Here is a 13,865-nt window from a genome sequence, read left to right as displayed (position 1 = left end):
ATGGAGGTTTCTTGGCTAAGCTTAGCAGCGTTGGTATTTTCGTTGATATTATTGAAACTTTTGAAGAAACAAACACCAACAAATTTACCACCTGGACCTCGAAAGTTACCCTTAATCGGCAACCTCCACCAACTAATGAGAGGAAACACTGTCCCACACCGTCGGCTCGTTGAGCTAGCAACGGTTTACGGGCCTATAATGCACCTCAAACTCGGGGAAGTCTCTACCGTTGTTATATCATCGGCTGAGTTAGCAAGGGAAGTGATGAAAACTCATGATGCTGTGTTTTGTAGTAGGCCATCTCTTATGGTTGGGAAACACATTTTTTATGAATCTTCTGATATTGGACTTGCCCCATATGGTGATTATTGGCGCCAGGTTAGGAACGTGGTTGAGATGTTTACGACGAAGCGGCTCGAATCGTGAGGTTGCGGAGCTCATAGAGGTGTTAAGGTCGGAGGCTGGGTCCCAGTAGCGGATCCAGAATTTTGAGATAGTGGGGTCACTATTTAAAAATTGATGAAACTTTCACTAAAATTATTTATTTTTTTTAAAAAAATTGAAATTTTAACTATAAAAAAAAAAAATTCAAGTGGGGTCAAGGACCCCACTGAGGGCACCGTGGCTCCGCCACTGCTGGGTCCGTTGTTAACCTTAGCAACAAACTCTTTGGTCTCAGTTTCAACATTACGTCTAGGTATTACCTCTAACTTTTGCATTTCAAATTTATTTTGCCATTATTACGTCTGGGTAATACTCTGATTTAACTAACTTTTTCAATTGAAAACCTAACGAAGAAGAAAGAAATTCAAAAATTCGGTTAAATGGGCACACAAAGACGGAAAATTTGATAAATTCGTTAAAAAGGTGGTGAATTCAAAATGTTTCATAAAAGTAAGGTGATAAATATAAAATTGTAATTTAATTATAAGATGGTAAATAAGAAAAATTGAAATTTGAGAAGTGGTAAATATGAAAAAAAAACCTTAGTAATACATACAGCTCGAGTTGATTGTCATCCACTTATATTTTAACTTTGCTGAAAATATTATCAAAGTAGAGGTAATAAATGATTTTTCCATTATTTTTTAAGTTGACACAATTTTATAGGCACCTTTGTTCATGCATAATTTTAAAGATTAATATCTTTAACTATAAATGGGCAAAAATTATAAAAAGTTGATATTTGTAAACATTTATTAGGAAGAATCTAATAATTTAAGACCCCATATTATTATGTTTTTTAAGAATAAATTACAAAACTTATTAAAAAGCTTGTGTAGATAGTGTCAAAATCAAATTATGTCATCCAATAAGAAACGAATGTAATATATATATGTACGTTAATTAGTGAATTATAGAGAGCAAAAGAAAGCAAAACAATTGAAAATTTTAATTTGAATACCACTACACTAAATGTACTCCACATGACAATAATATAACATCGCCTATAAAAATGCAAGTAAAACAATGGAGTAAAACTTCATCCAATAACAATAATAAAGAATGGAGGGGCTAGACTGGCCGGCAGGTCGGGCATAGCCAAAAACACTATTTTGAATTATTAGTTCCAAAACATAAATATTGTTGTGACATAACGATTGAGTACACTTGTATTGAACAAGATTTAAAACTTTGAAAAGTTTTTATTGTCAAGATCTGACACAGTATGAAAGTCAAACTTGTGTAGATTAAAAATAATTTGGCCCTATAGTAATAAACGTTACTAAATGTAATTTGAACTTATTTTCAATAAAATGTGTAAAATCTTGATAAGTATGTAATGCATCAGAGTAGCCTTCAATAAGAAAGGTAAAGACCAAGAAGAATTCCAAGCTCTAACCGCGGCTGTTACAAAGGCTGCTTCTGGTTTCTCCATCGCAGACGTCTACCCGTCGATCGGGGTATTTCTTCATTCAATAAGTGGGATGAAGAAGAAATTCAAGGCACTTGTTCGCGAATCAAATAGAATACTTGATCCTATAATTGATTAACACAAGTATAAGAAGATAGATCAAAATAAACAAGAGGAAGACTTGGTGGATGTTCTTCTCAAGTTTCATAAGGATAATGTCAAAGGCCCCCGAGAGTTCTCCTTGACTACAGAAAACATTAAGGCAGTGGTGTCGGTTAGTGTTTCTACTCTATTCCATATATATAAATAAGTTTTCATTTAAATTATCTACTGTAATACCAATTTAAATTAGGTGGAAATCACAATTGAATCCTTACTAATTAATGTGAATAACAGTGAAAGTTTCCATTTTTCATGTCCTGGTAGGAGCTTTTTGGTGCTGGAAGCGAAACCTCTTCAACAGTAATGGAATGGGCAATGTCTGAATTGTTAAAGAACCCAAAAGCAATGGAGAAAGCACAAGTTGAGGTCCGACAAGTATATAAAGGAGAAGGTATAATTGATGAGACAAAGCTACACGACCTCAAGTACTTAAAACAAGTGATCAAAGAAACGTTACGACTTCATCCTCCAATTCCTCTCTTGACTCCTAGAGAATCCATCAAGACATGCCAAATCTAATTTTTTGACATCCCTTTCAAAACACGAGTATTTATCAACGTATGGGCATTAGGAAGAGATCCTAAGTATTGGCCGGAGCCCGAAAGATTTAATCCTGAAAGATTTGAAAATAGTTCACTAGATTTCAAAGGAACTAATTTCGAGCTAATTCAATTCGGTGCTGGAAGAAGAATGTGCCCTGGAATGACACTTGGTATAGCCAATGTTGAGCTCCCATTAGCCGTGCTACTCTACCATTTTGATTGGAAATTACCTCGCCAAGTTCAATGTCCTATGTATCTAGACATGGAAGAATCCTTTGGCTTAACAATGAGGAGGAAAAATGAATTGCATGTAATTCCTATTCCCAACTCTTACAAACCAGGTCTACAATAATGAGATCTTAATGTTAAACAGTAATACTTAAGAATGAATTATGTGCATTAAATTTTGTTTATTTCTTGATCTTGAGGACTAACGTTTTGATTATTTCACCTTTTTAAGTACCTAAATTGCTTTTTCCCATCACCTTTAAACACATCGATTGACTTTTTTTTCCCAAGTTAATACACCTTTACCTCAACTTGGATTTTTTAACAAACCAACCTTCAAATATTAGGAATTTTTATGCTTTGATTGGAAAGAGTGAGGAGAGAGAAACTTCCATTGTTGTTCAAGTTTCAGAGAACAAGAGAGGAGAGGAGGATAGATAAAAAAAAAAAGAAAAAAATAAACAGAAGACTAAGGACAAATTTTTAATATACAATAAGGATTGTAGATTCGTTTCAATGTGTAGAATTTTAGATATAACTGTTGCAGGAGGCTAGCTCAATTGCGGGATATTCTTCAATGATGAAGATTGAGGATGATAGAAGATGAATTGAGAAAGAGAAGAGAGATCAGAGAATTCAGACAGAAGAGAGAGAGAATCAGAGATAGAACCAGAGAGAGAATCAAGAGTTTTCTTATTTCTTTGAATGACTAATACAATGACTAATTACATGTATATATATGCTACATTTATCTAACTACTTAAGACTAACTAAATTATGAAGAATCTCAGCTAAGCTCCCCTAACATTCCTCCCTCCTTATGAAAGACTTGTCCTCAAGTCTTCCATCAAGATGAAAGTATACATCATATTGATGGCTGCAAAACTTTTCTGGCACCAAAACAATTTGCAAAAAAAAAATTGCAAGGAACCAGCAAAACCGACTGATGGAACTCACTCATGGTGTCATCAAGATAACCAAGAAATCCATTGAAATTCTGGATCCACCTCCTAATTTTCTCTACCAAATACACCAAGAAACTGACGTTTAACTATTTGAGCTAGCATCTCTCTTCTTTGATTTCTTATGCTGACAATCTCATTAGACAATTTCAACAGTTCACGTCCCTAGTTCGCCATTAAAAAGGAGGTAGAGGAGGAGGCCAAGGTCTAGGCCTCGTGTTAACTAGCATTGCTACTAGTTCCAGGGAGATTATGTAGTCAACACCCCTCACATGAAGCTCAAATGAATATTCTGATTCTCCAAGAATATGTAGTTCATGTTCGACCAACATTTCTTGTTGATTAACATGTGATGGTGTAGGCAGAAAGAATTTCTTATAATTATTAAGCGAAGTATAAGCTTGTACTCATTCTAAAGAAGGAATTGACACAGAAGATTGAGTGATCACCATTGAATATTTCAATGGTTCTTCTGCATTAAAAACCTTGTTGAATACTGTAGAACTTACTTCTTCTTGAACTATAGTTCTGCTTGAAATTTATCAAACACCTTTGGTGCATCCATATCACCGGCCGATGTCCAAGTTATAGGCTGCAATGCTATCACCCTTGCATATCTGGAAAGGCAAGGGTGGATTCGTCCTGTTAATCATAATTTAAGGCCCGGTGAGATTCAGTGGATGTTTAATGGCAAGACATAGTTCATAATTCCCAATACCGATATCATGACCTTTCTCCCTGACCAAGCAAGCTACCTATATGCCACCCCTGAGGCCCAGCTTCCCCAGGACCCCCGTCTGCCCGTCACATATACCAGAGCAGACCTATTTCTGTGATGCATACGGGTTGCAGGCACATCTAGTGATCCCGGTCCCCTAGACCCAGAGGTTATCTATGCCCAGTTCCGGAAACTAGAGCTCAACCAACAAGAACTCGCCTCTCAGTTTGATAGCTAATAGGTTTGAGAGTCGGCTTGATAGGTTTGAGAGTCAGTTTGATCGCTTTGAGAGTGAGCAACTGTAACACCCCGACAATTCTCCCTTTTCTAAAATAACCTTTTTATATAAAACATAGAGAATTATCAAGGCATTATCGCCCGTGTGAAAACGTACGACTTATTCAGAATTTTGCAGCGGAAAACATAAAACTAACTTTTAGGTTCATAAGTAATCTTATTACATATTAGGTCCAAAACCAATTAACTGAAATAAGGAAATACGAATAGTACGACAAATTTCAAATCCAAGTTAACAAATTAAATCACTTAATTAAACGAATAGAACTACAAGCTCTCTAATCCCGATCCCAATGATGCATCATCTTCAAACCTGTAGATGGGCAACGCTTATTGATCCTTAGAGACTGCTCACCAAAGATGGGTCATCACAGGATCAATAAGGCATAGCCATGATCAACACACACAAACAAAGCACGTAATCAGCAAAGCTGAGTACTACATACTAAAACAACAACAATCCTAGCATGATACTATCAAACCAACAACCCTAACATGATACTAATAAATATAAGTAAGGACAGACAAAACATAATAAATTGACGATTATACTTGACTAGACTAAGCTAGGCTTAATAACCATAATATTATTTTAGTTGAAATAGACAATGGACCGAGTTGACCATCCAGAAGTCTTCACTAAGGAAGACGAGGTACGGGCGCGACTCCGTAACCTCAGTGACCTGCGATATCGAGGAACGTTTAAATAAAAATAGGACACGGTGATCAATCCGGTCCGAATTAAAGGCCATGGGCTACCACCATGAACCCCAACTCCTGTTTGTCCGTCACTTCAGACGTGCACAGTCTAAAGCTATTGCTATTCAGTTTCACTTTACATGATTTACAAATTGAGATTCCGTTATGACTCAACCATTACATAAGACAGACAATTCACATTTGTTCACAACTGTTTTTATCTTGGAATTAAGTAAGTGATCATAAAAGCATCAATCAAGACTCATTCCAACTTAACCAACCTTTCCTTTAACCATGAGCAACCCTGTATATGGGCATAAAGTTTCAACTTACTAAACAAGGTCCTCCGCCCTTATAAAGTAGTGAAAAGATAGAAAGGGAACAACAACCAATTGATCCAACCCAATCATATAGAATAATCTAGTGTTCCCAACCAACATGTTTGTATCAAACATCCATACTAACATGTTACAGTTCTTATAGTGCAAAATAAGTTCAATAAGTTTTTCCAACAGTATTAAACATGCACATTCAATATAACCCAGTTCGTCCATAATATCAACATCACCAAGTTCAACAATAATATCAACATAACCAAGTTCAACAACAAGATTCAACATGGTTTCATCAATTAGCACACATTCCAAGCACACAGGTATGTACGTACCTTGTGTAAACAAACTGATAGGCCACCTTAACACTTTCAAAAGTTGCCTAAAGAGAATTCTCCGCCTAAAACAACCAACAAGTAATACCAATCAATTTCTAATCATTGGTAACCATAATAAAGCATTCTAAATGCATCCTAAACATATTTAGAGCTCTCCCCAATATCAAAACTTAAACATTTGATTTCCTAGCATCATAATTATTGAACTAGTGGCTGAAATTCGTTGAAAACTTTTTGCAAACATCGTACTTTAAATTTTCAGCAATATAATTTCATTTAAAAGCTTCACCATGGTCAATCTACGTTCCTAGAATCTCAAAACAACCAATTCAATAATCCATACTCAACCTATCATGATTAAAACTCATAAAAACCTTGAATTTCGTACTTTAAACAATCCAAATTAATATTTCAAAGTAATTTGATAATCTGAAAATTAATAACTTTATTATATAATTTGCAAAAATCTGAAATTTATAACTTAAATCACAAAACTCCTAACTTTAATTCAAGAAACTTAATTCAAACTAATACATCATGAATAAACCCTAACTCAATATTTAATTAATCAAAACTGAAAATTAATTCGTTTTTTAATCTCAACATCAAATCTGAAAATCATATTTACCATAAAAATTACAAATTTAATTTAAGAACATAATCTAAATTAACAAGCTTTAATTTAAAATAATTAGTTACTTAGGGTTTAAGAAATAACCAAGGATTAAGGAGAGAGAGAAGGGCTGGACGGCGGTGGCTCGCGGCAGGGGTGTTCACCGGCGACGGTGGCTGGGCGCGGCAGAAATTCACGGCGACGGTGGCTGGGCGCGGTGGTGCTGCGAAATTGACAAGGCTAAGCTACGAAAACAGAGGGAAAAGGAACGAAAAGAAAAGAAAGAAAGAACAAGGGGAGGAGAGATCGAATGAGAGGGAGAAGGACTCACCGGCGTCGAGGGAGGAGCCGCGGCGAGGAGGTGGTTGCTGGGGCTGCTGTGTCGAGAGGATGAAGAGCTTTGTTTCTTTTTTTTTTTGTTGATGTTTCACGTGAATGAGGAAGGAGAAAGAGAATAGGGTTTTATTTTTGTTTTACATGAATTAGAAAAGAGAAAGGAGTATGGTCATATGGGTTTTGTTGGTTTGGGCTTTGCCCAATTGGGCTAGGAATAGTATTTAGGATTTGCTTTCTAATTCCAATAGAACGTGATTTCAAAATCCGAATTCGTTTCAACGTAAAATTCAAAAATACATTTGATTTCGTAAATCATTTAAAATATTCAAAATGTAATAACATAATTATATTTCAATTACATATTCATTTCTAGAATTCGTAAATTTACATTTAAATATATTAAATATACGTTAAAGTATATAATTAAAATATAATAAAATTACGGGGGATTACAATCTACCCCTCTTAAAAGAAGTTTCGTCCCGAAACTTGACACGAAAATTCACATTTTTTTTCCAAACTTCACAACTTATTCTAATTGTACTCGTACTTTGTGCCACTCTTGTGCACTCTTTTGCCAATTAAGAATTACTTGTTATATTCACGAACACATTTCCTTATGCGGAGAATCTATTTACTTGCATCAACATGTAAAGGTTGCTAAAAATTAAGCATAAAATGCATAAAAATACCATGAAAATAGGTAAAAAGCGCGAATTTCTATCGCATTCTACCCCTCTTAAAGAAAACGAGTTACGCCCCCGTAACTCATTTCAGGGAATTCTATCCCCAATACAATATTTCCCCTAAAATCATTCCAGCAAGTAGGACTCCTACAATTCTTTCCATACAACGCCTTAAAAGGTGTAATCTTAATTCTCGCATGGTAACTATTGTTGCGCGAAAATTCAATCAAATCTAGATGGTTTAGCAACTGCCCTTTAAGGTCAATAGCACAGGCTCTCAACATATCTTCCATGGTTTGGTTAGTCCTCTCAGGCTGACCATCGGTTGCAGGGTGGAAAGCAATACTCATTTTCAATGTCGTCCCCAAGATTCAACTGGACCTTACTGCCAAAATTTCAAACTTTTGTGCTCGGCAAGGATCTTACATGTTTCCCTATAAAGGTAATGTCTCCAAATATTCACAGATAACACAATAGCAGTTAGCTTTAGGTCATGGGTAGGGTAATTAGCCTTATAAGGTTTCAATTGATGCGACAACAGGTGCGAAGGTTACACGCTCCTTTAAAACCTAGAAAGCTTTTTCACATTTCTCACTTCACTTGAATTTCGATTCTTTTTTCATCAAGTTGGTCATTGGTTTTGCTTTCTTCGAAAAGTCTTTCACAACTTCCTATAATAGTCGTCTAGGCTTAGAGAACTTCAAATATCGGACACGTTCTTTGGAGTAGGTCACTCAGTCACAACTTGAATCTTAGTAGGATCTACAGAAACGCTTTCTGCTCACTTTTTCTTTTTTTTTTTTTTTTTTACCGAACCTCATCACGCCTTTCATGGATGTATAACTCTTGGGATTAACTCTTAGCTCTTTCACCAATTCGTATATTTCCCATCTTTTCAAGACAACAAATGATTTCTAACGATCCTGGACCACTCGAATCTTCTCTTAATTTTATTCCCTTAAGTAACGTAGTTTTCAATCAATTTAGTCTTCACTTTTCCGTCGGTGTCACTTATACACACGTGACTTCAAGATTTGTATACTTCATTCACATAACACTAGATTCTTTCTAAGAGTCTCCAAAACAATCCTCAAGTGTTTGTCATGCTAGCTCTTTCTCATTCCTTGGATAAATCAGGATATCATCAATATAATAACGAACTTAATTCGGAATTCGTGGAAAATCTTATTCATCAAATCCATAATTATGGCAGGTGCATTGTTTAACCCAAAAGACATTATTCTAAACCCATAATGACAATAACGAGTCCTAATGAGGTCTTAGGCCCTTATCAGCTATCCTTAATTGGTGATACTTCAAACACAACTCAGTCTTCGAGAACACACTCGCCTAATTCAATTGATCCAATATGTCATCTATCCTAGGCAAAGGGTACTTGTTCTTGATGGTGTTTAGCTCCCTAAAATCGATGCATAATTCCATACTCTTATCTTTCTCCTTAACAAACAACACAGGATCTCCCCACGGTGATGCAATAGGCCTAATATGCCCCTTAACAAAACAACTCTTGCAATTGTGTCTTAATTTGCTCATTTTGAGAGGTGTCATTCTATATGGTGCTTTAGTTATAGGTGTCGTTCCAGGAACTAAGTTTATAGTGAACTCAAAGGCTCCAACAGGTAACATACTTGCAATTTCACTCGGACACACATCAATGAATCCACTCACAATGGCAACATCCTTGATTTCCACTCCAACTTCTTTACCCACCTCTAACACACTACAGAAAAATAGTTCACACTCCTTATTCATCAAGTCCTCACTTGCATTACAGCAATAACTAAAGGTTCTTGGACTTCTCAAAACATTTATAGGAGGTCAATCTTCCAACATGGTTCTTTACATTTACTTTCTGAATTTCACAGTACGTCCATCTCAGCCTTGTACAAACTTAGCCAATCCCATCCTAAGGTTTATGAATTATTGTGCATTTTGCTTTCTCATTAAAGGAGTTTCCTTAAGGCAGTAACAAAAGAATCCCAATTGAATCTCTCAACAGCGCTAAGTCTAACCCCATTTCCTCTCCACCACAAATCAACTTCATCTTCCAAGTACAGTACAACTTGACCCGCTCTTATGTTCTCAAGACAGTTCACATCCCAAACAGTTTCTCAAACTCTCTAACCCAGTTCTCTAAAAAGGTAGGATCAGCTTGCCTCTTTAAGTATGGTGACTTAACTTTGGCTAGTCTCTCAAGCATGTCTCCAGCAGAATCGGGACGCTCAGTCCTCTCTTGTGTCAGTTTTTCCGCCAAGAGGCGAATAGCAACAACTAAGTCATTATTGTTGGTCATTCTATAACATGGCCTGAAGTTAATATACTCTATCTTAGGTTCTAAACCTCACTTACATGTCATTCTATATCAAGCAATATTTGATTTGACCATAGAGATCGCCTCAATAAACAATATTCACATAAAATCTTTTACGAAGGTGCAACAATCATTGCAAAATAATTCTCCTCTATCATTTGCGAACGACATTCACATAAAGGACATCCGATCGAGGGAAACAAATCAAATTCAATCATCACAAATAATAATAATAAAAGAAATATTCCTCTTCGCGTGCCCAAACTAAATCATTGACCACTTGGATAATTAAATATTTAACTTTAATTCCTCAAAAAAAACTTGTATTTCCTAAAGAAAATTTTATTCCTCAAAACAATATTAATAACAATTTCTAAACCATAATAACGTACTTGTCCTCAAAATAAAATAAAGGTTCTATGACATAAATATAAACTACCGCTGGGCGAATTATGGAATTCTCAAATTGGAAACGAATACTTTAACTTTTATTGCTAATTCTATAAAGGTTATTACATCCTTGAAAAGAATAAACAATAACTCGATCTCATATTACTTTAACTTTAAACTGTTATAGCTTTGCTACTTATTCTTTAAAACATAAAGGAACTAACTAACTATTACAACTTCAAACGTTTAAGGCATCTTGCCTATCTGCTCTTTCCTTGGAAACTTGTGGAGTGAAATCTAGATTTTCAGTATTCGTTGAACTCTTCCTCCGGGTCCGAATCCTCTTTCACACCTTACCAGTGATCTCAATGGTAGGCTCATAGGTCTTTGGGTTAGGATTTTCTGCCTCAACCTCTACATTCTCGTCCTCAACGGCTACATCATTTTCCTCTAGATCATTATTTACACCAACTCCTATAGGTTCCTCTATAACGGCATCCCAAGCATGATTCCCTATGTCTTTACCCTTATTAATCCACTTTCTGCTACCTCAATAGTGGTGGTCATAATTTCTGAGTCGCATCTCGAACTACCATCCTAGTCCCATACTTAGCCGAATTTGGTGTTCCATAATGAGAATGCATGTCTTTAGACATATCTTTGAGTCCTAGGTATGACATTTGGTTAGGTAAGCAATGAACAATAGTGGATCCTATGATATCTTTTCTCATTAAGGTGGGTTGGTCTTGTATCTTAGCAAAATAATCATATCCAAACACGACTTGGAATCCTATGGTGGTGTACTTGGAAAGCCACATTTTATTCCTAAAAGAAACAACTTAAAGTCTCACTAACAATTTCCCAACCAAACCATAACCAAAGTTCAATAAAACGATAAGTTTGTTGGAATCAAACAATTTCTATGCACGTTTAAATGCAACACTTAAACATTTGGCATATGCACGTAACAATTAACTTCTTATGCTAGCAATTAACTACTAATGCACATATAATTCTATCCTATATGCCCTTTCCTATATTACCCATCTCTCATAATAAATCATAATAGGTCAAACATTGAAGAATTTTAAAGAATAAAATAAGAAAATTTAGTAATTTTTTTTTTATTTTATTAAACGAATAAATAAAGAACTTTTTTTTTATTTTTTATATGTATGTATTTCGGATATATTTAATTAAATTCGAAAAGAAAAAGAACGTACTTAATTCGAATAAACGCAAAGTTTAAAATAAATAAGTTAATTTCGAACTTAAATAAGAAATATTAATATACTTTCAAACAAATAAAATTAATTTGGTCCCCCCAAAAAAAAGTACCAATTTTTGAACACTATAATACGTAGAAGCTCGATTTTTAAGAAATTGATTTTAATTTACTAGATAGTTAGGCGCCTAAAATTTATTAAAGTAAAACCTTAGCTCTGATACCACTTTGTAACACCCAGACAATTCTCCCTTTTCTAAAATAACCTTTTTATATAAAACATAGAGAATTATCAAGGCATTATCGCCCGTGTGAAAACGTACGGCTTATTCAGAATTTTGCAGCGGAAAACATAAAACTAACTTTTAGGTTCATAAGTAATCTTATTACATATTAGGTCCAAAACCAATTAACTGAAATAAGAAAATACGAATAGTACGACAAATTTCAAATCCAAGTTAACAAATTAAATCACTTAATTAAACGAATAGAACTACAAGCTCTCTAATCCCGATCCCAATGATGCATCATCTTCAAACCTGTAGATGGGCAACGCTTATTGATCCTTAGAGACTGCTCACCAAAGATGGGTCATCACAGGATCAATAAGGCATAGCCATGATCAACACACACAAACAAAGCACGTAATCAGCAAAGCTGAGTACTACATACTAAAACAACAAAAATCCTAGCATGATACTATCAAACCAACAACCCTAACATGATACTAATAAATATAAGTAAGGACAGACAAAACATAATAAATTGACGATTATACTTGACTAGACTAAGCTAGGCTTAATAACCATAATATTATTTTAGTTGAAATAGACAATGGACCGAGTTGACCATCCAGAAGTCTTCACTAAGGAAGACGAGGTACGGGCGCGACTCCGTAACCTCAGTGACCTGCGATATCGAGGAACGTTTAAATAAAAATAGGACACGGTGATCAATCCGGTCCGAATTAAAGGCCATGGGCTACCACCATGAACCCCAACTCCTGTTTGTCCGTCACTTCAGACGTGCACAGTCTAAAGCTATTGCTATTCAGTTTCACTTTACATGATTTACAAATTGAGATTCCGTTATGACTCAACCATTACATAAGACAGACAATTCACATTTGTTCACAACTGTTTTTATCTTGGAATTAAGTAAGTGATCATAAAAGCATCAATCAAGACTCATTCCAACTTAACCAACCTTTCCTTTAACCATGAGCAACCCTGTATATGGGCATAAAGTTTCAACTTACTAAACAAGGTCCTCCGCCCTTATAAAGTAGTGAAAAGATAGAAAGGGAACAACAACCAATTGATCCAACCCAATCATATAGAATAATCTAGTGTTCCCAACCAACATGTTTGTATCAAACATCCATACTAACATGTTACTGTTCTTATAGTGCAAAATAAGTTCAATAAGTTTGTCCAACAGTATTAAACATGCACATTCAATATAACCCAGTTCGTCCATAATATCAACATCACCAAGTTCAACAATAATATCAACATAACCAAGTTCAACAACAAGATTCAACATGGTTTCATCAATTAGCACACATTCCAAGCACACAGGTATGTACGTACCTTGTGTAAACAAACTGATAGGCCACCTTAACACTTTCAAAAGTTGCCTAAAGAGAATTCTCCGCCTAAAACAACCAACAAGTAATACCAATCAATTTCTAATCATTGGTAACCATAATAAAGCATTCTAAATGCATCCTAAACATATTTAGAGCTCTCCCCAATATCAAAACTTAAACATTTGATTTCCTAGCATCATAATTATTGAACTAGTGGCTGAAATTCGTTGAAAACTTTTTGCAAACATCGTACTTTAAATTTTCAGCAATATAATTTCATTTAAAAGCTTCACCATGGTCAATCTACGTTCCTAGTATCTCAAAACAACCAATTCAATAATCCATACTCAACCTATCATGATTAAAACTCATAAAAACCTTGAATTTCGTACTTTAAACAATCCAAATTAATATTTCAAAGTAATTTGATAATCTGAAAATTAATAACTTTATTATATAATTTGCAAAAATCTGAAATTTATAACTTAAATCACAAAACTCCTAACTTTAATTCAAGAAACTTAATTCAAACTAATACATCATGAATAAACCCTAACTC

General features: G+C 34.9%; 1 pseudogene; it reads left to right on the top strand.

Annotated features, from left to right (window-relative positions):
* LOC110804135 (cytochrome P450 71D10-like) lies at nt 1–2,911 on the top strand (annotated as a pseudogene).
* Nucleotides 2,912–13,865: the final 10,954 nt, after the last annotated feature.

Source organism: Spinacia oleracea, chromosome 6 (assembly GCF_020520425.1).
Source record: "Spinacia oleracea cultivar Varoflay chromosome 6, BTI_SOV_V1, whole genome shotgun sequence".
In the NCBI taxonomy this organism is placed as follows: Eukaryota; Viridiplantae; Streptophyta; class Magnoliopsida; order Caryophyllales; family Amaranthaceae; genus Spinacia; species Spinacia oleracea.
The sequence above is the reverse complement of the archived record's forward strand: the minus strand, read 5'-3'. Positions and strand labels throughout refer to the sequence as shown.